Source organism: Ursus maritimus, unplaced genomic scaffold (assembly GCF_017311325.1).
Source record: "Ursus maritimus isolate PB19 unplaced genomic scaffold, ASM1731132v1 scaffold_5, whole genome shotgun sequence".
Taxonomy (NCBI): domain Eukaryota; kingdom Metazoa; phylum Chordata; class Mammalia; order Carnivora; family Ursidae; genus Ursus; species Ursus maritimus.
In genome coordinates, this window is record NW_024426663.1 from 63,566,393 (window position 1) to 63,592,377 (window position 25,985).

General features: G+C 37.2%; 1 protein-coding gene across 1 annotated transcript in view; it reads left to right on the forward strand.

Moving 5' to 3' along the window:
• The window catches only part of FBN2 (fibrillin 2), a 239,082-nt gene that overhangs the window by 37,102 nt on the left and 175,995 nt on the right, over window positions 1-25,985 (forward strand).

Below are 25,985 nucleotides of genomic sequence, written 5' to 3' on the forward strand. Positions count from 1 at the left end.
ACTGATTGTTTTTTTTTTCAACAATGCCCCGGGGCATATATTGCTCTACAGTCCAATCCAATTAAATTTAGGCCCGTTTCCAGGAGTAGTTTTTGAGGCCCGTTTTTTAAGGTTTGTTCTGACTCCAGGAGGACTCTTAAATAGTCTCTCATCTGGTTCTCTCTGGTAAACTAGCTGGCCTGTGGTTTAGAATGTTCCCCTCCTAGAGCTACCAGCCTGTTCTTAACTTGCTTACCACTGACATCCCTGTTGTTTTCAACATACATTTAGGTTTGAACTTCCCTGCTTTATCTGTTCCAAATAAAGTCATTTCCTTTGGGGGGAGTTTCAGAGTTCTCTGTTCTTGTGACCTCTCCCTCTGGACAAAAATTTCTGAGCTGCTGCTCTGGGTTGGAAGTGGGAACAGTGGTCTCTCTGAGAGTGACATTGTCTTTTATGGGTAGGATGCTCTGTGGGCAGGGTAGCCTCTGGTCTTTTCAGCTTGCCTCTCCTGGCACTGAATTTCTGAACTACCAGTGTGTTGGGGTGATGGCAACAAAGGCCCCCAGTATTCTTGGCCTCCCACACCCAGGGTAGAGCTTCCACCTTATGATGGGCTGGGTAAAGAAAGGGGTTCCCCAACCTCTCTGCCACACTGTTTTGGAGTTAGCTGCTGTAACACATAGCTGAGGGGCATAATACTGGCAGCGTGCACCTTCTGGGGAGATACTGTAGCTTTTGGCTATGAACCAAAGGGGAGAGGGAGCCCCATTTTATTGACCATACCTGCCTGTATTGGAGCTTGCCTCACACTGAACTGAGGGCTTCAGAGGGAGGAAGCAAAATGTGGCTCAAATGACATAGACCCTTGCTGTTCTTCTTGAGATGAATAGGTTTTCTTGAATAAGTTGTCTTTGTTTGCTTTATGCCCAGAGGACAATATTCAGAGACTTAAAATATTTAGTTTTGAAAATACCTTTTAACAATTACGGTTGTTTCACTGGGGACCAGGTTAATAGAGCTCTTCATGCTGCTATTTTCTTCTGTGCATTCTTTCTGGGTACAAAAGTTCATCCTTTCAGTATTTTATTTTCTGATTTATCAACTTTCTTCCTTTCTGACCAGTCATTAAAGAAAGCATTTCTTTGGTCTTTGTTGAATACCGTTATTTCTCTCTGATTCTTTTCTTGGGCCATTCCTCTCTCTTAGCTATTTCACTTCATCCCTTGTTTTTACTTTCCACCTCTTCCTCTGAAATCTCTGTCTCCAGCTTATACTCTGAGTCTCAGACCGTTTTTGCTATTTACTGAGCAGAGTTGTCTTCACTGTCCCACTGGCATGTTGGGTGTGACATGTCTTACACCAAACCTACTGTCATTTCCCAGAACTCTGCTTTTGTCTCCATATTCCTTTTGTCAGATAAGGTCATCGGCATTCACCCCATCATCCAAGCTAAAAACCTCATCGGGAATTCCTGACACTTATCACCCCATCCCCAGATCTGTCGCTAAGTCTTGTCCATTCCACATTTGCAGTGCCACTCGAATGTACACCCTCCTCTAAAGTATAGTGCCACTGCCTTAGTTCAGGCCCCTTCCTCTCTGCTGGTCCATTTCAGCAGCCACCTTTATTTGAGTATCATCCAGCCTTCAGAGTTGATATTCTTCTTCATTCATCCTTTCCAGTTAAGGAATTTTCTGAAGTATTAACCTCACCAAATATTTTCATTGGCTTCCTATTAGTAGATGGTAAAGTCCCCATTTCTCAACTTGACATCGAAAGCCCTTTATGTGTGACTGCTCACCATTCATGTTCCAAACCTTAGGTCATAAGTGAGGTTAATACTCATTAGGGAGTCCGGAAATTCCCACGATGCAATGCATGCCAAGTGCTTCCCCAGTGCCTGGAACTTATTGAGTGCTCAGAAGCTGTTGGCTGTTATGCCTGTCATTATTGCCCTTTTTCTTTCATACTGATTATTTCCCCAACCTCCCCATCCCCAACATACATCCCACTCCTCCAACAGTGAAGTCACTTTCTCTTCCCAAACATGTCATCCATTTTCATGCTGTGCCTTTGTATTGCTGCTCTTCTGCCTGCATTTCCAACTGCAGTGCTTCATGTCTAGAATTTAGGGCTGATAGCCAGTCCTCCCACTGCATTGTCCCATTGCTCTTACTGTAGACATCTGATATTTGCCATTTCCGTATTTGTCAGTGTCTGTCCTAATAGACTGTGAGGGTGTTAAGGCCAGTGCTCATGTTTTGTCTTTGTATGCTTAGATGTCTAGTAATTAAGATGATGAAAGCCATGTAGTACTCGCGTAGGGAATGTTTGTTAAATGTAGACTTACTTCTATTGCTTGCTTTTGTATTCTTTTTCATTACAGTACATTACACTGGACATTGTAATTTTTTACACTTTAATTTTATTTCACAGTAGAGTTTTGTCTAATCTAGCAGTTTTTCATATATACCAGTAGATAAGGTATTTCTATATTCTAATGCAACCTTTGCCTTCTTTATTAAATATGTACTGGACATCATGGAAACTCTTGCATGTAGCTATGTGTGACTAGCTGTTCATGGAGAACAGGTGCAGTGTAATTCAGAGGTCTCCTTGAAAGTATTTATTACCTACATGGCTAATTTCCTTCTGACTTTTAGAAACAGGCAGCTATTGGGCATTGAAAAAAACATGATTCTTGGCTGAATAAAAGTGTTTCCCCATTTTAAATGAGGACATTTTAGGTGACAGTGGGTGATAAAACGATACTTAAGGAAACACAAGAAGACTTCTAGGAGAAAGAAAATTGAATGAACACATGTTAACATTATTTTCACTAAATAATTGCAGTTTTAATGAGCATTTCTAACTTTGAAAAAATGAGAGGGAAGGCAAACTCCATTGTCATTTAGGCATGAATCTCAATCCCTTTAACTGATGTTAGGAGATGAAAAACTCTATTCAAATTATAAAATAATAACTGCAGAAAATTTGTAAGTCAGACATGACTCAAAAAATGATCATGCTGTTGATGCTAAAGGGTATGATAGAATGGCTCAAAGAACGGTTTTTTTAGAAAAACTCTTTATTAATTCCCTCAATAGAATTTAAATATTAGAATACTCTTGGTTCAGGTGGAGAAAAAAAAGCGTATCATTCAGAGGTGACTTTTGCCACCTTTAATATTGGTGACAAATTTCCTTTTTTCATCAAGACCAGCTTTTTCTTGGTTTGTTACTGTGGTTTTATTTTTCTCCCCTATGTTTGACATTAGAAAATCACGCTTTTCCAATGTTGGAGTGACTTCGGAAGAAAAAATTCAATGTTATTAAAGAGTAAGAATATTGTCTGTGAAATCCAGAACAGCATTGTGCCAATGCCATTAGGCTCATAGCTTGTATCGGGCTCTGGTAGCATTCATGACATAGTAGCACTGGCAGCCTTCACTTGCTCCAGTTCCTGTGTGGACACAATGTGATTATTCCCTAAGCTCCCTTACCACCTGATCTTGCAAGGAAGCATGCCAGCAGTGCTCTTGCCAGTAACCTGCTTTTGTTCTCAGTAAATCACAGTATCTCTGGGTCTGTTAATGCCGTATGCATAGTTTACAGGTCCTAAGAACATTTGGTTGCACTGCAGAAAAATAAGTATTTTCTCAAAAAAAAATTCCAGTAATGCTTTAGAAACTAAATAGCTTGCTGTCCTTTAAAAAAGTGATTTAAACTTGTAAAAGACAGTTTTAAAGCTAGTACAGAGTGTATGTATGCTTTCATAACTGCAACTTAAAAATTTTTTCTCCTTGCCTTCTTAACTCAGAATTTATAACATGAGTTTATCTCTGTTAACCTCATGTTACCATCTGCTCTGAATGTAAGGTGTAATCCTCATTAGTTAAATATTGAAAGTAGTGGCATATGGTCTTCACCATACAGTTCACTAACAATTATGGAAATAGATTAACAAAAACTCAGGAGCAGTCTGTACTTGTAAGGAAAAGATACATTCCAAGATTTTTGCATCACTGATGGTTAAGGAATTAATGAGTAACCTGTTTACTTTTAACCGAAGTCATTATTCCATAAAGTAGAAAAATTACTATTGTGCATGTATTTGTCACTGCTAATATTAAATTGTATACCTGGATATAAATGAATGAACTTAGAAATGAAGCGTATCCCTGAGTACTTAAATCCATGTGATCGTATATGCATTACTACTTATACCTAATGTCTCAGTCTGGGCATTCGCATTGATGTTTCTGCTCTGTAATGTATCCAGTATTTTCAAGTAGGAAGGAGTAAATTCTTGTTTTCCAGTTTCTATTTGAAGAGGTTATGGAATTTTAAGAAATGGGTAGAGATTTTTATTATTCTCTTGCTTTGGTTCTTTTTGCATTTGCTGTGGTTTCCATGATTCATCCCAGGAGTGTTGGTTTTGCCTTCAGCAGAAATGCCAGTGAAAATTCTCATGACCAACACTTCTTTTTCATAAGCCTCTCTCACTATCAAGATGGCTGACATACATTGAAATAAGGTTGATTTGAAATGGGTCAGTTTTCCTTTTAATACTCGCTCTGGGTATGGCTCTAATCTCAAATTGTCACCATAATAAAATTATTACTAATTTTTCTGATGATAAAAATAATGCATGCTATTTGTACAATGCTTGGAAAATGCTGACCATTAATAGAAAATGATTGAAGTCATGTTTATAATGTTATGATAAATAGCTATCTTTTACTTAGCACCTACTATGTGGTGAGGCTCTTTCCATGAATTAGTTCACTAAATTGGTGTCAGGAATCTAGTAAATTGATGGCCCTGAGATTAGAACACAGATCTGTGTGACTCCAGAGTCTACTCTTACCTACTGTACTGCTTTTCTATACTGTATTGTTCTCCTTGCTGTGCATAATAACTTACCACACACACTCCCCCACACACATACACATACTCACACACACACACACATACACACACACACACACACACACACACTCACATACTCCCACCCACACTCTCTCTCTCTCCCTTTTGTGTACACTGCTATCTTGCTTTAAACAAAGTACCTAACCTAAGAACCTGTTTCCTCATATGTTCATTGAATATAATAATCACACATACTTCACTATCAGGAGTAAACAGTTATTCACAAAGCATTTAGAAAAATGCCTGCTGCATGTTAAGTACTTTATAATTATTTGTTAATATTTTTATCATTATATAGAATAATTCTTTTCCTTTTAAAAATAATTTTGTTATTTTTCATTCATGATTACATGGCACAGATAACACTTGTATTAGAAATTCAGGGTTTTTAACCTCGTTATGGTATAAGGGGCATGCATTGCCTGAGTGCATTAAACATTTCTTAAGTAGAATAGAAAGAAAAAAGATGCTTTAGATGAGGGGTATGAAAATAAGAGATGAAAACATGGAAAAGAGAAAAAATCAAATCAGAGGAAAACAGAGCTAAATAATTTAAGAACAAATATTCCAAATAAAGTGTGATCAGGTGTTTTGTAGGCACTCTTGGTCCAGTTTGTAATGAGTAGGAATCTAAGCTAAATTGCCATAGGCATAATTGCCATTGTTGACTCTGATCAAGCATGATTATATGGAAATATTCATTTTTAACATATTTAGTCCAAATTTGCTTTGTAGCACTGGCATTTTGCCTTGTTTGAAGAAAGATCTTGAAATGTTATTGAGCCAAGCCCTTCAGGCACGCTAAACTCCACCACAAAATATGTAATACATTGCAGCTCACCAATAATCCATGGTTGATATACAGTCATTGGCAAAAGTATGGCAACTGACAAATATCGTTAATGCAGCAACCATTTTTACCTTATACCTTGGCAGCTGAATGAGAAGATTTAGGACTCTAGTGGATGCCAGCCCTAAATTCATTTTTGTAACAGATTCTTGAGTCTGGGTTTATTGAAGCATGAACTCCTAAGGTTTTATCCTGGCAACAAAAGATATGTGGAAAATAAAACAGTCATAAATATGACTGAAACATTTATTAAATTGTTAGTGGGAAAGTAAGGACTTTAGCTTAATATATGTGCTCTTTACAATTTCAGTAAAATGTCATTTTTATAACTTTTCTGACCTTTTATATGTGGAGTCAATTTAAGTCTACTCCCTGTTTATGTGAATTTGTGTGAGAGGTTATCTGAAATTCCTTTTTCATGATAAGTATCAATGTGGTCTAAATTGAAGCATTTGTGTCCCAGATGTAAAATACTTAGTTTGTATGTCACAAGGAGGTTCAGATTTAGAATTTTTATATGTTTTGTGAGAAATTACTGTGCGTTTTAACTCTGTCATCATTGGAATTTCTTACACAAGCATGTTAACTGTGTGTCATAATTTGTAAAGTACCTAAGATACCATTTTAAGTTAAGCAAAGTGAAATATCCATTCACTTAACAAATATTTACTAAGAAGATATCATCTGCCGGTCACTATGGTAGTCCAAGAAAAACCACTATAACCAAGACATTTGAAATCTGTTCTGTATGTTGCTCACAGTGTGTTTGGGAAAATTTAAAACAAAGAAACAATACATTTAAAAAATACATATTGTGATAAATGCTCTGAAGGAATTGAAGAGGTTTCTCAGATAATGGATTAAAGGGATTTCAAATGATTGTATAAGAAATTCCTCTCCCAAGAGATGCTGTTTACTCTCAGACCTTGCATTCATCAAGATGGTGTAGGTTATGCTGCTGTAACAACCAACCATAAAAATCTCTGTGGTTTGTCTACGCAATTAAACAGAGGTTACTTTTCATTTTACATAACCAAGTATCCAGTGTGAGTTGTCAGGGGGAGTTTTGCTTGTCATTGTTACTCAGAGATTCAGAGTGAAGGAGACTCCCTCTCAACACATGCCTCCCTGGTCACCAAAGCAAAGAAGGACAATATAGTTACTTATACATGGGCCCTTAAAGGCTTTTGCCTGGAAATGACATCTGTTCTCAATGATTGGCCACAGAAAGTTATAGGACATGGCTATATGTAATTTTAAAGAAGGCAGTCATGTGTAGTTTTCCATGTGCCTGAAAATAAAGGGAAAAGATGGATATTGATGAGTAGCACTGATGACTTGCACAGGCCTAAAGGATGAGAAGGAACCAGCTGTTTTCAGAGTTGGAGGAATAAAGTTCTTGGTAAAGGAGACTGCATAGGAAAATGCCCTGAGATAAGAGAGAGGTGAGTTTGCTTTGCAGACATGAAAGAACAATGGGACTGGGGTTTTGTGAATAATAATTTTTTATGCAATTAAATATTGGTTAGGAAAGTCATTGTTTTGGGTTATTATTTGTCTTCCATTAAAAGTACTAATGTGTTAATTATGACCAATATTTTGGAAATATTTCCGAATTATAATTTAATATTTTAATTCATTGTCAGTGGGGTTATCTTTAGATGGTCAAAGTTCTTCATGTGGTCCTCCATTGAGGGTAGATCTGTGGTTGTCTGGAGTAAGAAGGCATGATATACGAATTTCTCTTCAGAAGACTTGCCTGTAATGTTAAGACTTCTGCATTCACAGAAACAACTGTATTTTATTTCTTCTGTGATTTGACTTGTCGCTGACAGCTCTTCGAAGAGAAAAGTCTAAGGATTAAAATCATAGGGTAAAAGAATATAGGGCAGATATATACCACATTCTAACCCTCAAGTTATTTTTATATGAGGGCATTAGTGAGATAGGTCTGATCTCTTGCAGTTAAATAAACTCTGCAAAATGCCTCTAAATAAATTCCATACTTAAATGTTAGGTTTGATTTAGCCCCAGAAAATAGGATGGAATTCCCCTGATCGCTCAGTTGTTTAGGAATGCTCTGTTCTTAATTAAGTGATCTTTTTAAGTATAATACTTAGGATAATTTCAAAAGTCTGGAATATAACAAAAGGCATTTCAAGAAATCTTTCATGTGCCTACCACCAAATAAAAAGTAACGTTTAAATATTTGCTTCAGATAACTTCTTATTCTTTCTCCCTTTTTTAAAAGAAATAGAACTTTACACATAAAATTTAAATTCCTCGTGTTCTTTTCATCCCTCCTTTTTCCCTTCCTTTTCCAAAAGTAACCACTGTCATGAACTTGTATATTTAGTCCGTGTTCCTTAAATACTTACTACTTTCAGTGCTTCCATAAATAGTATATGTCGTTTATATTTTTAATGAACATAAATATTCTATTTTTAATGAACGTAACTATTGTCAATCTCCCTGTATTCTCCAGCTTTTCATTCAACACTGTTTTTGAGGGGTTTTTGTTGATGCATATGGAACTAGTTATTCATTTTAACTACTGTGAAATATTACATTGCATAAATGCGAAGCAATTTATTTTCCCATTCTTTTACTGATAAACATTGAGATTCTTTCTCATTTGTCCCACTAAAAAAGTGCTGTGATGATCTTCCTCTATAATGTCTCCTCGTGCATGTGTGTAAGAGTTTCTCTTGGATGGCCAGGCTTGTACATATACGTCTTCACCTTACTAGGTATTTTTAGATTGCTTTCCAAAACAATCACTTGACCATGAACATAGTCCTCTCTTAACCAGTACTGTCTTACCCAGTATTGTCCAGCACTTAGTGTTGTTAGGATGAGAGCTGGGCTTTCATGGGCTGCCACTCAGTAGCTCATTGACTTTGAGATATTACCTGACCTCTTTTTTTTTTTTCAAAGATTTTATTTATTTATTTGACAGAGATAGAGACAGCTGACGAGAGAGGGAACACAAGCAGGGGGAGTGGGAGAGGAAGAAGCAGGCTCATAGTGGAAGAGCCTGATGTGGGGCTCGATCCCATAACGCCGGGATCACGCCCTGAGCCGAAGGCAGACGCTTAACCGCTGTGCCACCCAGGCGCCCCATTACCTGACCTCTTTGTGCTCACTTCCCTCGTGTAAAATGAGGGGGTAATAATCATGCCTGATAAAGTTTTTCTGATGACTAAATGACATAAAATATGTAAAGTGCTTAGAACAGTGCTTGCCACATATTTTTTGGCCTGTTTGATATGTATGCAATGATACTTCATTGTTTTAATTTTGTCTCTCTGAGGCTGAGTTTGCACATATTTTATGAGCCGCTTTAACTCACTTCTGTGAACTGTTTTTGAATATATTTTTTATTTTTCTACAGGTGTTTGTCTTGTTCATTTGTATGCATTTATGTATTCTGGATATTCTTTGTGGCATATGAGTTTATATCCCTATGTATATATATAAAAATGTCATAAAAATTAATGTACATGTGTATATACACACATACATATCCACATATGTGTACATCATATATTTCTGTCATGTAGCTTTCCCTTAGACTGTTCCTTGCCTTTGAAGTTTGGGTTATGGTGATCTTTCTTATATGGAAGATTTTAGTTTTAATTCCTTTTTAGTACNNNNTTTCCCTTATGATTTCTGCTTAAAAAGTGAGTGTCTCATTTCTAGGTATGTTAAAATAGTTAATATTCTTTGCTTAATGCCTAAGTAATAATAATTTAAAAGAACCTAGAATAACAGAGAGAGAACATGAATGAGAATGAATATGTTCAAGTATGAATGATATAACAATATGTAAAAAAAAAAGCTGTAATTCTATAAAAATCTAAAAACATAGAATGAACTTCTACATTAAACAATTAGTTTTTCACCCACTTTGTGCCTTGGCCATTCCATACGAGGTTCAGTTTCTGAGAGTATGTTAAACAGCCCAATCACTCACAGGCTTCCCTCACATATGTGGTGGAAAATGTTACCTCATAGCAGTCAAGTCAGACACGATAGCAGGATTGAAATCCCGGTAAGGAGCCTCTACTGGGAACCAGATTCATCTGCTGGATTAGGAGGATTATGTTATTGATGAGAATTACTATATACTTTCAAATTTTTCCCAGCTATTATCACTTTTTGTAAAATGTTTTGAGAATCATCAATTCATACAAAATATTTAAATTCCCTGATGTTTTTCCCCCAGGAAACTCATCTTTCAATGCTTGGAATACTTTTGTGTGTTGAAATCATTATATTTTATGTATCCCATGGACTTACGTGTCTCGAGTTGTTCACTGAAGTTTTAATATAGAATTAATGAAAAATTCAGGGGCACCTGGGTGGCTCAGTCAGTGAAGCATCTGCCTTTGGCTCAGGTCATGATCCCAGGGTCCTGGGATCGAGCTCCGCATCGGGCTTCCTGCTAAGGGCGGAAGTCTGCTTCTCCCTCTGCCTCTGCTTATGCGCTCTCTCTCTCTCTCTCTCTCCCTCTGTCAAATGAATAAGTAAAATCTTAAAAAAAAAAAAGAGTTAGTGAAAATTCAGAAAATCTGCCCCAAATGGAACAGATTGCTTTGGGACTGTCAGCTCCGTTCCAGCTGAGTTAGAGAGTCAGACCATCCAGGCAGTTTGCTTGCTTTCTTTTTTTCTTTCTTTCTTTCTTTCTTTCTTTCTTTCTTTCTTTCTTTCTTTCTTTCTTTCTTTCAAGATTTTATTTATTTGAGAGAGAGGGAGCACAGTGGGGAGGGGAAAGGGAGAGGGAGAGTCTCAAGCAGACTATACACTGAGCAAGGAGCCCAACTCAGGGGGCTCCATCTTAAAACCCTGAGATCATGACCTGAGACAGAACCAAGAGTGAGATGCTTAATTGACTGCACCACCTACGCACCCCCAGAATATTTTTAATGTATTTTAATATTCTAAAATTCTAATCAAAATTTAGACACAGGTGCAAAGAATGATGGCTGCTTATGAATTTCACTCCCTGCCTACAAGAGCATAAATGGAAAAGTTACATTAGAGCCCTTAAAGTTTAGCTAACATTTTAAATCTCCATTCAAAATTTCCACTGCGAATAAGGTGCTGCCTGTTGTCCGTTGGGGTCTTGGTTGCAGAAACACACAAACCAACCAAATCTGACTCACTGAATTAAAAATAGTAACAAAAAAGATGTCATAGAAGGGCACTGGGTAGATGTAGAATCGATGGGTTGTATAGAGAAGCAAGTTTGGAGAGTAGGTAAGAGCCAGCAGAAGCTGTCAGCACAAAATTCAGCCAAGGTATTAGGTTGTTAGTTCCTAGTTAGTCCTTAGCTGCCTCTGCTGTCTTCTTGCTGATGAGGAAAAAAATTCTAAATGTGTGTCCACATCACTTCCTCCCCCCTGAAACTCACACAATGCAGATTTCTCCTAAATGGGAAATAGGGTTTGGATGCAGCTCAAGACAAATATATTAACATTTTGCCTGCATGGCTCAAAATAATATTTCGACCATGATTTTCATGGACTCTATAAATCCATTCTTTTGGGAGTCTGTGTGTAGAATGAAACAGTATTGAACACAGTGACAGCATACCTGCGGATCACAACTGTTCAAACTTGAGAGTCATTAAAATAGAACTCTTTGGTTCTATTTTGGTCAGTTGAGTTAACCCTCAAAATGTATGACTAATTAAGGAAGAACTGTGGGATTTCTTTTTTCCCATCTATAAATGAAGATAGGCATTCTGTAGTTACCCAGGAACTGGAATAATTTTGTTTTCTGAGTAGAAATGGGGTAGGCACATGCCTGATATACCAAAAAAGACAATATGAAATGTTTGAGTAAATTTCTATGGAAACTCAAGAAGTTTTTTTTTTTTCCAGGAGAAAATGTTAGGTTTGATTTCCTTTGCTAAGAATGGATAGAAGATATAAATAGATAATATAAAATAATAAGAAAAATAATATTCTAAATTTTGAAGGCAATCAGAGACGCATACTCAACCTTATGAGCATCTGGTTGGAAATTTCAAAATTTACTTAAGCATCAGGATGTTTTTCTATATCTGGAATGTTAGCAACGTTTGGAAACATGTGGACATTTAACTGGGGTTTTCTTTGATGTTCATCATTAGGCAGTCGGATCCTCTCCCATAAGCTCAGACGCTGACAATCTCGATGTATTCTTTGCCATCAATCCTCCCCATCGTGGGCCTGCTCTCAGTGGCACGAGGCATCGTCTCCTGGCAAGGAGATAGAGGCTGTGGGTACAAACAGATAATCTGAAAACCAGATAATGTCACGGCTAATCACAAATTGATGATAGTGCTTTTGTTGCCAGAGCAGTACGGCTGGAATAGAGGCTAAGAGTCATGAATCAAAAGGGGTGCTCTATTTTACAGACCACATAAATGGATAAACGTTGTGCTTTTATATTTGTCCATTGTACTTTCTGGCGAGGTAGAAAGGGAGTTTTTTTTTTTTTTCACTGCGTAAAAATGATGTGGGTCTGGTATTTCTCTTTGTAAAATAATTTATTTCTGGCTGCACAGTATTAATTTTCAGGCTGTGAAATCTGGCTTTGATTCCAAACAGATCTTTGGGAAAGAGGGAGCTTGAATAATAGAGAAAATAACTCTGTAAGGAAGTATATTATTTCTTGGAAGGATCCTGGTATTCATTTAAATGGTTTCTTCCAGCTTTCACATCCGAGAAAATTGTATCCATATATAATTATGAGGAACAAAGCCACAGTGAGGCTTATGCAGGTTTTTTTGCTTTCCTCATCTTTCACCTTACGGTGGCACTGTAATGGCCGCAGTGAAATCAAGCTTAGGCAAGTGTGTTGTAAACTAGAAAGTGCTCTATAATGTTTACGAATATCCACAACAACCACAATCAGAAGAACAGCTACCAGGTGCTGAGCGTTTAGTGAAAGCCAGGCACTGTGCTAAATCCTTGACGTTTTTATCTCTTGACATGTTCACATCCATGTGATATAAAGTTCTCTTATTATACTCACCTTACAAATAAAGAAGCTGAGTTAGAGGAACTTATTCAAGACTCTAGGCAGGTAGTTTGTGAAGTTGAGTTCTGGTTGTGAATCTAGAACTGTCTGCCTGCAATCCTGTGCTCTAGTCACTATGCTAAGTGCTTTTATGTATATAAAATGCTAGAGCCACAAAATAGGAGAGTTTACCTCTGGAGGTTTTCAGATAGAAGATAAATTACTTGAATATCTCCAGACTATGTGGAGTGATCATAGATACCTCACCTCAGTATTGTCAGTAGCTTTAAAAAGAAATTCAAGAAAGCAAATTGTGTGAATCTTTATCACATTTTTTTTTTATTTCCTGGTTTGGTCACTTAACTATCTTTGTGACTTTGGGCAAATTACCTTAGTTTCTTCATCTAAAACGGGCATAATGATAGTACCTATGTTATGATGTTGTTTTGATGATCAGAAAAGCAAAAATTTGTAATGTATTCATAGTAGTAATATAATTATATTCTGTCTCTGTCTCTTTATATACATGTCACTGTTTCCTCTGTCTTGCATTACTGGCAAAATCCTACGTGGGAATATGGGACCACGTGCTTTGCTTTCTGTCACCAGTTACGGGTCATCAGATTTTAGGTCCTAGGAGAATAGATGTGATCTTTGATGTATAGAAGAATAACAGAAGAACCTCTGAACTTTGATCATTTAAGTATTCTAAATGCTATTAGTCATCCAGACAATAGTTTGGCAACTGCTAAGAACATTTGAGTGCTACAATCATGTCACAAATTTCTAAAGTTCTCTGTGATATTTATGGTGGTAGTGATGTCACCTGGAGGAAAGCCAGTTACACAAAAGATATCATTTTATTAAATCTATTTCAGGCAACCATGTTTGAGGATACGACAAGGGACTCATCTGCTGATAAAGTTAGATAAGTGTTTGCCAAAGTGTGTTTCATCCCACACTAGTTTTGAGGAATGCTATTGAATAAAAATATTTTACGAGCAAATAAATTTTGAATACTGCCTACTATAGTCTCCTCTTGGCAGTTGATAATGCATATAAGTACATTAAGGGCTCCTAAAAGTCCTGTAGTTACACACACACACACACACACACACACACACATTCTGTCTTTGTTCAACTCTAATATATTTGACCACAGAATCCCTCTTTGACATAATACTTTAACTATTCCCTGGAACTGGTGTGTCATTGACCTCATTTTGGGAAATACTGAGTTAGACCAGACTTCTGGATCTCAGCTCAGCAATTTTGTCATGAAAAGTCCTTGACACCCTAGATGCCATCAGTTGTAGCTTCTAATTACCGTTTTGGGTGAGTATTGTGAGAGAGTAAGTCAGGAGGCCGAAGCTGTTACATCATACCATTTTGACTTGGATCCGGTTGCAGAAGCATTCTGGACTTTATTTCCTCTTTTAATTACATGATCAGATCAAGTCGTCTCAAAAGGTGTTCCATGACTAAAAGTTGTTATTGGAAACAAATAAATTTAGATAATACTTTACAGTGCTCAGAATGCACTTCTATGCATCATCTAGTATGACCCGGATACCTTTCAGGAAGTGAACAGTAAAGCCCAGCACCTACCTAGCACTGCAGATTATTTGGAATGGTAAAGATTCCATGTTCTGTAGATATTGTCTCTGGCTTCATGGACACTTAGCGTTGTCTATATCCCACCCCAGCTCTGTACCCTCTCCTGGTGTTAAGTGATACTTGTTTGGAGTCCCTCTGCTTAGAGAACAGAAGCTAAGCTGCTGTGATTTGAAATAGATTGGGCTGTGATGCCATGCAATGTCTGCTGAAACAGAATTTCCATAGGTGAGAAGTATTTGCACACTACAATAGGAGAAAGTATAAATCCAGGCAGATGTGCAGCCCTCTGAAACATGGTAGCTTGCTTTGGAGGCATATCAAAGTGCCAGTGAAGCATTTAATAAGCTGAGTGTCATTTATTAGCTGAATAAAAGGGTTATGATCTTGAAACAAAGGAAAGAATAAATGTATGCAGAAAAGGGCATTTAATGCAGAGCAAGAACCAATGTTCAAACACAGAAGCTGCTCCCATACATACACTATTATCAATGCTACTGGGAGGTAGCAGAGTATAGTGGTTAAGATCATGGGTTTTGGTGTCAGGTATGTTTGTCATTTAAATTCTGGCTTTGTTATACATCGTCTGTGTGACTTTGGGCAATTTCATTTAACCTGTCTGTGTCTACTGTCATCATTATCTGTAAAGGAAAGCTATTAATGCCAACCAAATGAAATTATTGTACAGGTGAGCCTAAATGTTGGCAATAATGCATTGTGCAAACCTCTTATAAAGAACTCTTGTCTCAGTACCAGGCACCTTCTCATTCCCCGCTTGCCCATGGTGTTGGGAGACTGCCACTCAAGTGTGCATCAATAGAACTTTCTGCGATGGTGGAAATGTTCTCTGTGCTGCCAGTACAGTAGCCACTAACCACATGTGGCTCTCAGGCACTTGCCATGTGGCTAGTATGATTAGGAACCGAATGTTTATTTAATTTAATTTAAATTTAAACTTTAAATTTAGAAAGCCACATGTGGCTAGTGGCTACTGTTTTGGACAGCACAGCTATAGATTACAACAAACCACATTGGTGTGAAATTGTATAACTGCTAAAATTTCTCTCTCTAAGATACTGAATTTCATCTCACAGATTCTACAGTTTAAAAAGTTGGTTGTGATCCCTTTAATAAAAGAACACATGCTGTTCTTTTCTAGCGAGTATAACCAACCACATTACCTAAAATCGATCTATGCAAGGAGCTGTGCCATGTTTCAGAGTTTCACACTGTGGAAGAGAAAATATTCAACAGACACCCCAGGAATCTACTGAATGTCACTGAAACAATGTGGATCACTTTAATAAATGTGCTATGAAAACAAAAGAAGAGTATTACACCTGTGTTTATGTGCTACAAAATTGCAAATCTAGCTGTTAAGGCAGGCTTTTTGATTGTGCTCCTCTCATTTATTTTATGTCCACCTGCTCTGTCAATTTTGAAAGGGTCTCCTTTATACCCTTAAGCTCTCCTTGTATTTCTAGAAACACCTCTTGGTGTTTCACTTAGTTTTTAGTGTATAAATCCATCCTCTTAATGAATTGCTATTTTTAACCTTACTAATATTCTTTTTTGACTCACTTAATACCTTTTGTTCTTTAACACTCTGATATTGATTATTGATACTTCTACTTTATTTCATTTATGATTTTCCTGGTTTTTTTTTTGTTCCGTCTACTTTCCACTTTCTCATTTCATTTTGATGGTTTTCTTGTAAACAGAATAGAACCAAATTTTGTTATTTTAATCAGATCAACAAGTTATTTGATTAGAAACTAAGCGTATTCATATTTATTGTGATTTCAATACCATTTATGTATATGTAGTTATACTTTGTGGTTTTTCTCTTTAAATCTGTTGTTTTTAGTGCTAATCAATTATATTTTATGCCTTTATTTCCACTACCCTTCTTCCTTAATTGATTTAAGAAATGCTATGTTTTTCATCAAACTAGTGATTACCTTCCTATTTTTCACAATTATATTGAAGCTTCTGTTGCTCTCTCACAACTTTTGTACAGTAACAAAATTAAAGAATACCTGTTCCTCTTGCCCTGAAACATTTTATATGTTTACATCTCCCAGTCCCAAGTGAAGATCTTAGGAATAATCCATTTCTAAGTCCTCATTATAACAAACACCCCCCATACCCTCCCAGTTCTTGACATTATTTCAGGCTGTTATTAAGTTCTATCTTATCATATGACTTTTATTTGAAGAATCCTTTCTCAAAAATTACAAATTAATAACCTGTAGATGTTGTTTCGCTGTATTTTAACTCCTTATGCCGCATAGGGTAAAACTAATGCCAGGCTATTTCGTCTTCTTTGTAGGTAGCCTATTTTGTTCTGTCTGGAAATGGAGAGGGAGTTTTTCCTTTTAATCTAAGGTTGAGAGATTCAGAGATTTCATGAGGCTCTTCTTTGGAGTATGCTTTTTTTTCCCCATTATTCCTGTCTTTGACACCATAAGCCATTTTAATCCGAAGGTGAAAACTACTTTTTATCAAAGTTTAGGAAATTTTTTCGTATGGTTTCTTTATTCTCTATTTCTTTTTTTAAATTTTGTTTTGGAATTCGTAGTATTCACATTTTGGTTTCTAGTCTCTGTCCTTGAGGTCTAATCTTTTATTTAAGATTTTAATTTTTTAGAAATTTTGCTGTGTTGTAAGCTTTTTCTTCCATCTGATCTTCTAAACAACTAATTTAGCTTGAAACAGTGAATATTTGTTTTTCTGTTCTTCTGTTGAGTCTGAATATCAAAAGGGTTTACTTTCTTGAACCACAGACTTTCATCTTTTCATTTGTATTGGTATATCCATGAAACAAGTTCCCCTAGTACCCATACCAGTCAGGCTTCGTGGGGTTCTCAGCAATTACAAACTTGCTGGTTGTGTGAGATATGTTCATTTTTATTTTACTGAGCTGGTATAATAGTACTGACCTTTCTGCTGAAATGTCACAGTTGCATGCCTTTGCTCTTGAGCCTCTCCTGGTGCTTATGTATGAGCCTCCAACCAGAGAGCCAGGAATGACCTGCTTCATGAGTGCACAACACCACCCATGCTGGACCACCAGTGCCATCAAGATCTGTTGACCACTTGCTCTTCTTCATGCAGCAAGTCACAGAGGCAAGGCCTCCCCATTTGTAAGTCAGATGAATCTGTTGACAAATGCTACCCGTGTCCCCTTAGAAGGCCATATGATCAATGATCTTCCTTGTTCTTTAGCATTTCCCTACAACTCCCAAATAATTAAACCCCAGTAGTGAATCACAGGGCGTTCACTCTTTCTTCAGGAGAAATCCCAGCCTTTCTAGTTCGATGTTATACTGGAAGTTGTTTGTCAGGACAGAATCATAAAGCAGGTAGTGTGTCTTATTTCCTGGGATGACTGTGATTTGTTAGGTTTGATTGACTCAGTAACGTGCGCATGGCTGCTTTATTGCTGGGCAGGAATTGATATAAGCAGAAATTTCAATAAGAAAATAGTACATTGAATCCATATTACTGTATAAAGGCTGTCAGCAAGTTGTGCCTAACATTTTATTCCCTGCCACTGTAATTGAGTCTGGTGACTTCTTTGTGTTTGAATCAGGAGTTAAATCAGATCTGTTCTAGCATTGGTTTCCCTTGATTTTGTATCTGACTTTATTGATAATGGATAAATGTTTTGTGAGCACATAGCACTTTCTTCTGAAATTATTCATGCCTAATGAACTGTACTATATATTTTTCTTAGGCATCTTCAAATTTAGTACTTTGTGGATTTGACTTGCATATGATCACCTTTTGTGTTAATCATTTATGGTTTTGACCCCCTTATTACTCATGACAAAATATTTTTGTCTAAATTTTTTCTTCAAAAGTGACAATATCCTTCTGCTTAAATAGTCTTTTTAGTTTTTAATCTTTAGCTTTTTTTTGTTGTTGTTATGTGTAAAGTAAGTTAATTGGTTGTGCTCTTGGGAGAATGCATTTTCAGTTCAAGGTCATGAATTTGAGGACCACAGCTTTGATGGCCTTCATCCTTATGAAACATGACATCAAAGATAGCAATTTTGTTTGCATCATTGGCCAGCACCTAATTATCTTTCCTGCCTCTTCATTCTTCCAGAGCTCTTTGATGTTGGTGGTAGTCTTGTGCTTTGAAAGTCTGGAGAATGGTGAAAAGAGTCCTTCTTTACTGAGTCCATGTTTCCACTGAGATCCTAAATAACGATATTACGTTAGAGAAAAAATGCAGTACAACTGTGGTAGTTAAAATAATCACTCATTTATCTGCAGAAGCAAAAGTCTTTAATGTTTCTTTCAGTGTACACAGAATCTCTCCCTAATTGAACATGGCTAGGAGATTCATCTTTGGGAACCAAAGCAAAGCAAGATGAGGCTTGCAGAATTTTGGGGAGTTGGGAGATCATACCTGGGGGTGGCAGGAGGCACTTGGGGAATTTGACAGTATTCATTAATATGGTGAAGGGCTTTGGTCTGTTATGAGAAGGCAAAGCTACCAGAAGCCGAGGGTGTGGTGATGCGTGTCTTGGGTTTAGTGAACACTGTGTGAATGGTGCAGGGCTTGGGAGGGAGACTGATCTTCAAGTTCAGTCTCTGTTTCATGTTTTTCTAGCTCTTTCATTCTCCACATGGAACTTTTTCTCTGACTTTTAATTTTTCCTTTGTAAAAATGGCGAAAATTCTTTCCTTGCACTTCAGAATAAAAAGAGATAATTTATAGAATGGGTTTTATAATATGAAGTGGCTGCCACAGGGTTAATTTTCTTCCATTCATTGCCAAAAAATAGGGACAATGAGTTCATAATTCAGCAACAATGAGATACCATATTTCTCCCATTAAATGAATAAAACTTAAACCAGCTGCCTCTACTCAGCTGGAGAAGGTATAAGGATCAGCCTCTCTTCAGAGAGCAGTTCTGAGTATGTTTGAATATTTTTCAAACTGGACACTTGACCCAGCATTTCTAGTACTCAGAATTTACCTCACAGAGAGTCCAAGTATGTAGTCAGTCAGTGTGTTCAAGAATACCCATGCAGTGTTGTGTGCACTCTAATCAATTGTGACAATATAAATTTCCATCACAAGGCAAGTGGTCAGTGATGCAAGGGGCTTTGTGTCAGTGCCCTCTGTGGTGACTGTGTATATGAAAAATACTCAAAGATTATTATGGTCTTAAGAATTTGGGTTTGCTGGGGCGCCTGTGTGGCTCAGTCATTAAGCATCTGCCTTTGGCTCAGGTCATGATCCCAGGGTCCTGGGATCGAGCCCCACATCAGGCTCCTTGCTCAGCGGGAAGCCTGCTTCTCCCTCTCCCACTCCCCCTGTTTGTGTTCCCTCTCTCACTGTCTCTCTCTCTCTGTCAAATGAATAAATAAAATCTTTGGGAAAAAAAAAAAGAATTTGCTTTACTTAAATATAACTTTCAAAATCCTGATTATTCCTTGAGCTTTTTAAAAAAGTATTTTTAATTGCAGTGAAATACAGATAACATGGAATTGACCACTGTAAACCATTTTTTCAGAGTACAATTCAGTGGCATTAGTATCTTCACATTGTCTTGAAACATCACTGCTGTCCATCCGTTGAATTCTTTTCATCTTGCAGAACTGAAAATCCGTACTTATTAAACATAAACTTCCTAATCCCATTTCCCCCTAGCCCTTGACAACCACCATTCTACTCTCTGTCCCAAGAAATTTGATTACTCTAGATATCTCATGTATGTGAAATCATAAAATATTTTTCCTTTTGGAACTGGTTAATTTCACGCAAGGTTCATCTGTGCTGAAGAATGCATCAAATTTCCTACCTCTTTAGGTCTGAGTAGTATTCTACTGTATGTGTTTTGTTTCTTCATTCATCTGTCAATGGACACTTGGGTTGCATCCACCTCTTGGCTATTTGAATAATGCTGTGTGAACCTGGATGTATAGATATTTCTTCAAGACCCTGCTTTCAGTTCCTTAGGGCGTATTCTTTGAACTTTTAAATCCAGTTTATAAATATCTCTATTAATTGAGCAGATTTTAGTAGTCACTTTAAGAGGCCTTTGAATAATATTTGGTTCCAATTTAATACTTAATGAAACACCTCCATATCTTTTAAACTGCTTTTTTATATTAAATGCATGTAATTTTTAAGTACCTCACTTGTGTGACTTAGAAACCTTTGCAAGTACTCAAATAATTCTTCTGAAGCTAACTAAAAACTAAATTATTTAACTTAAAAGTTTATAAGTTCACTTGAATGGTCCAGTTCTGTGTATAAGAGTAGTCTCATTTTAAGTTTAAAAAAAACCATCATTCTTGTACTATATGTTGGCTGCTAGGATTTAAATTTTAAAAAATCATTCTAAATAGGTCATTAAATTATTTATTTTAAATTGTGGTTATAAGGCAGTCTGATGGAATAGGGCAAAAGCTGTTAAACATTATAGGTACATAATTTTTGCAGATTCCTTAAAACAACAATATTAATATAATGGCTTTGATTCCCTTAAACATTTCTGTACTTAATTCTAAAATTTTCTGAGGTTGACAGATGCTTTTCCATCGAGGAAGACAATTACTGTCTCAGTTATTTGAGTTTATTTAACTCTGAATATTTGGTCAGCATGAAGTGTGGGTCTGTGGACATTCAGGGCAGATTGTATTAAACTAAGGTAACAGTTGTACCATCCCATATAAGTTTTGGGGTTGCCTTCTCTGCATGCTCCAGTTATATCTGTGATCAAAGATTTTAGCTGGCACACCAGCTAGGTTCTCAGTTAAAACCGTGATAGGGTGCACTAAAAAAACATTATTTATAATTGCTCTGTCAAGAACTCCATTACTGGGTGCAGTGGGTGGCTCAGTCAGTTAAGCGTCTGCCTTCAGCTCAGGTCATGATCCCAGGGTCCTGGGATTGAGCGCTGTGTCGGGCTCCCTGCTCAGCGGGGAGCCTGCTTCTCCCTCTCCCTCTGCTGCTCTGCCTGCTCGTGCTCTCTTTCTCTTGCTGTCTGTCAAATAAATAAATAAAATCTTAAAAAACAGCAACAACAACAACAACAAAAAACCCGCCATTACTGAAAGGAGACAGTCCCAGAGCCAGGATCATTAAACCAGCTATATACAGCCTACACTTCTTCGTGACACTCATATCTGCAGCTCCCACACAGTGTGATCATTTGACTACATGTTGCATTTCTTTGGTTCCTGAGAATGGAAATGCCTTCTTGCCTAACTCCAAATGCTGTGCAGCTTGATGGGAAGTTCCACGTATTTTCCTGTACTTTCTAGGACCAGCCAAGTCTTTGTATGCTAACGTGGGAATGGATGGAATTCAATGGATTCTGGACATCTTTTGGAATTATTGTTGTAGCAGTTATAGTAGAAAGGTCTCTAAGAGGGCCATCTATTGCACAACTCCAGAGGGTGACCTTTACATTACAGTATGTGTGGATGTCTTCCCTAAGTGATGCACTGTGCCCTCTCCTTCATTCTGCTGGCAGTTAAATGAATGATGCTTCAGCCACACAGGCAGCTGATCTATTGCTGTCCCTGTGACTATTTTCCCTCCTCATGGGAAGCCTCCTGGAGACACCTGGCCCACTGATCTTACTGCTTTCTCCCACTTCTTAATTTATCAGTCCTCCTTTTTCTCATTTCCTATTCATCCAGCATAGATTCCATAGTCTGCCATTCTGATTTTTTTTTCACATCTGACAGATGAAACTCTAACCCTGATGAATCCAACCTCTGAGTGAGCCTCTCCGCCGCTTAGGGATGCTAAAGAAAGTCCTCAAGCAGACACTTTGGTCCCACTACCAGTCCATCCTGATCATCTGCCATAGAGAAGCCTTGAATGCCACCTGGGAGTCCACTGGGTTCATATGTCAGCTCCCTGGCCTGGGATCTGCCGTGCCATCCCAGCCTCAAATATCTGACTTCACAGCTGACCCCCATCTCCTAGGATGGGGATCAAAGGAAATAGAAGATGTGGGAGAGGACACTGCTCACTGTCCATCTACTCCATAAATACTCTCCCGTCTCCGCGCCCTTCTTTCTCAGGCTACCAGAGAAATGCTTTTCTTCTCCTTTTAAGGATAACTCCTTCACACATTCTGGTTTCACTCTCTGGCTGACTCCTCAGGGATCTTCACTAGAAATTATTATTGTTTTTGGTACTTATAAGCCCTCCCTCTCAACTGGGTCATTCCCATTGATTGGCTTTTGGAAATGTGTGTGTCTTTCATAAAACAAAGCAAAACATGTAAAATAAAAAAATAAGCAAAAAAATAAATGCCAACAACAAAGAATTCCTTCAGTCCCCAATCCTCCACCAGACCTATTTCTGTTATTACCTTCTGGAAACCTCTTCAGAGGTTATCAGGTTGTTTGTACAATAGTAATGCTCAGTTTGTTTATCTAGCACTGTCTAGCATCTTAAGAGGACTTATGAAATTTTATCAAAATTTCCAAATATATTCAATTGTATTTATTTAAAGTAGAACGGTAACATAGACTATAATAAAAAAGAAAATACTAGCAAGGATGTGGAGGAATTGGAACCCTCATTCATTGCCGATAGGAATAAAAAACGGTAAAGCTACTTTGGCAAAACTATTTGGCAGTTTCTGAAGAGGTTAAACGTAAATTCACCATACAACCCAGCAGATGGCCACTAATTGGTTAGCAGATGTGGTGTATCCATATCCATACAGTGGAATGCTAGTCATCAGTAGAAGGGATTGAAATACCCATGCTGTGGCATGGATGTTCCTCAAGAACATCATGCTAAGGCGAAGAAGCCAGGCAGAAAAGACACGTTATATGATTCCATTTGTCTACACTGTCCAGAAAAGCCAAATTGATAGTGACAGTAAGAGTAGTGGTTGACTGGGGCTGGAAATGGGCACAAGGAATCTTTGGGGGTGATGCAAATACTCTAAAATTAGATTGTGGTGATGGCTACACAATTCAATAAATTTACTAAAAATTATTGAGTTGTACATTTAAGACAGGTGAATATATGTTATATTCATGATACCATAATGAAGTTGTTTGGGAAAAAAAAAAGCAGTAAGGAGCCAGTTCTTGATGAGTTTTCTCATTGCACCAGCTACTTAACGCGAATAGAAGTGGAACTGTAAAAAAACAAGTTGAGATGTTATATTGCATCACTATGTTTGTATCCTTTGGGCAAATCCCAGTAGTACAATTGCTGGGTCGTAGAGTACCTCCGTTTTTAACTTTTTGAGGAACCTCCGTACTGTTTTCCAGAGTGGCTGCACCAGCCTGCATTCCCACCAACAGTGTAAGCAGGTTCCCCTTTCTCCGCATTCTCGCCAACATCTGTTGTTTCTTGTCTTGTTAATTTTAGCCATTCTGACTTAGCATTTGCAACAATGTGGATGGAACTAGAGGGTATTATGCTAAGTGAAATGAATCAGTCAAGGAAAGACAATTATCATATGATTTCACTTATATGTGGAATTTAAGAAACAAAACAAAAAAAAAAGCCTAAATCAGAGAGGGAGACAAACCATAAGAGACTTAGTTCTAGGAAACAAACTGAGGGTTGCTGGAGGGGAGAATGGTGGGGGATGAGGTAATTGGGTGATGGACATTAAGGAGTGCACGTGATGCAATGAACACTGGATGTTATATGCAGCTGATGAATCACTAAACTGTACCTCTGAAACTAATAAAAAAAAAGATGCTATATTGTAGTTCGATATTAGAAAATCAAAATAAAAATATTTGTGTTTCACAGGCCATTTTTTAACATTTTTTTGGTCATACAGTAATGAGGAAAATACCTACCTCCAACCTACTGGCTCCAGCATACCCAAGTGATAAGCACTTCTTTCCTTTTATATTTTGCTAATACGCTGGGGGGATGTCCTTAAATGCAAATGGGTAGTGTGGCGTACAATAATATTTTCCCCACGCTGAAATCTTGATGACAAGAATGCATGGTCAGTAACGTGAAATTCTTTCGTGGCTCTTTGACCATAATTAAAATGCTAGCCGAGTTGGGGACAGGATGTTTTAATCTGATCAAGATATTTACATCCCCTTTCGCCCATCTGTTCATATTTTACAAGATGGTAATTCTTGAGTAAGTAGGTAATGCCGTAATTTTACATTTTAAACTAACCAGTTGCCTACCAGAAAGCCAAGAATAATGATTTAAGAAAATAGATTCAGCACAGTTTGTAAGGAGGCAAATACTGTGTAGGCAAAAGAAATAAGGAATGGTAAACCCTTTTCCCAGGAAGGAAGTCTGGGATTGGCTTGATTAGAACCTTCAACATGAAAAGTCATTTCAGAGGACAAACAGCCATCCTTGTCCAGGTATTTTTCTTCTCCAAAGAGAGCAGACTGAGAGGACATGAGTTTAAAAAGGTGTTATAGTTAGTGGAAGGAAGGAATTTCCTGACAAGTTGGTGTACTTAAGGATGGGATCCTGAGGGAGGGTATGGAGGCTTCTCTCTGGGAATCCTAAAAGCGAACATAGCTATGTATGCAAGAATTACCGAAAAATAAATGTTTTATATTTCTTATGAAAAATAGAGTTTTCCCACTTGTTCAGAACTTGATTTAATTTATTATGAGTCTAATATTTGTTTAAAATGGCAAAATAATGATTGTGTGAAGGACGATAGATAGGTTTAAAAAATTTACAACCTGGCAGTTTGTGGTGTGGGAAACATGCTTGTTTATAAGGTTGACATATCTACACGTATACTGCAAAGATTGTCTTTTTCAGAAACGTGATTTGCAGCCAGCACATCTGTTGTTCTTATGTAAGGGATTAAAATGAGCTATTTTTGTTGAAGTTCAGCTGTAGAGTAACAGAGTGTTAAAGCAGCTTGCTAAAAACGTTACCTATTTTAGGGTTTTTTTCTGTATGTTAATCTTTAAAAATATTCTTTTGCTCTATATGAGAAAGCCTTGTTCTTTGTTTAAAAAAATAAAAGTTTTATGTGGTTTTGTGTTTTTGTTACATGATAGCATTTAGATGATATCAAAGTTTTTCTAGCTTAGCATTTTGAATGTTAAATCCTATCCAAGTTTTCTTTTTCCCAGTACATTTTTCATAAAAATCTTACCAACATTATTGACTCTGCTTTCTTTGAAGGTGTGATTGTTTTGTTCTTGGAAATCTGAAATAAACTTGTTCTGGCTTTCCCCTTCAGATGGAATTATATCATTTGCATGAGGGCTTATCAGGAAATCCTGACTATCGTCTTACAGTCCCAAGAGTTAATAAACTGTAGTCATACAGTCTCTGTGAAAGGGGTGGAAAAAAACTCTTTTCACATATTTCTGTTGTAATTTTAAAACAAATGTGAGTTGTTTCGTTAGTCAGTCTTCACGAAACTGACCTTTCTCTGATTTCCTGTCTCTCAAATCAGCAACAACAGCACTCAAATTAAAAACTGTTTGATTAATGATTGAGTTCTGCTTTAAAAGAGTAAATACTGATCATCTACAGGGTTCACTAAACAGACTGACACAGAAACAAAAATCAGATTGTTAGAACTTAATGTTTACAGACATACTAGACTCCTCAAATATATTTGTGGTATGGAAGGATA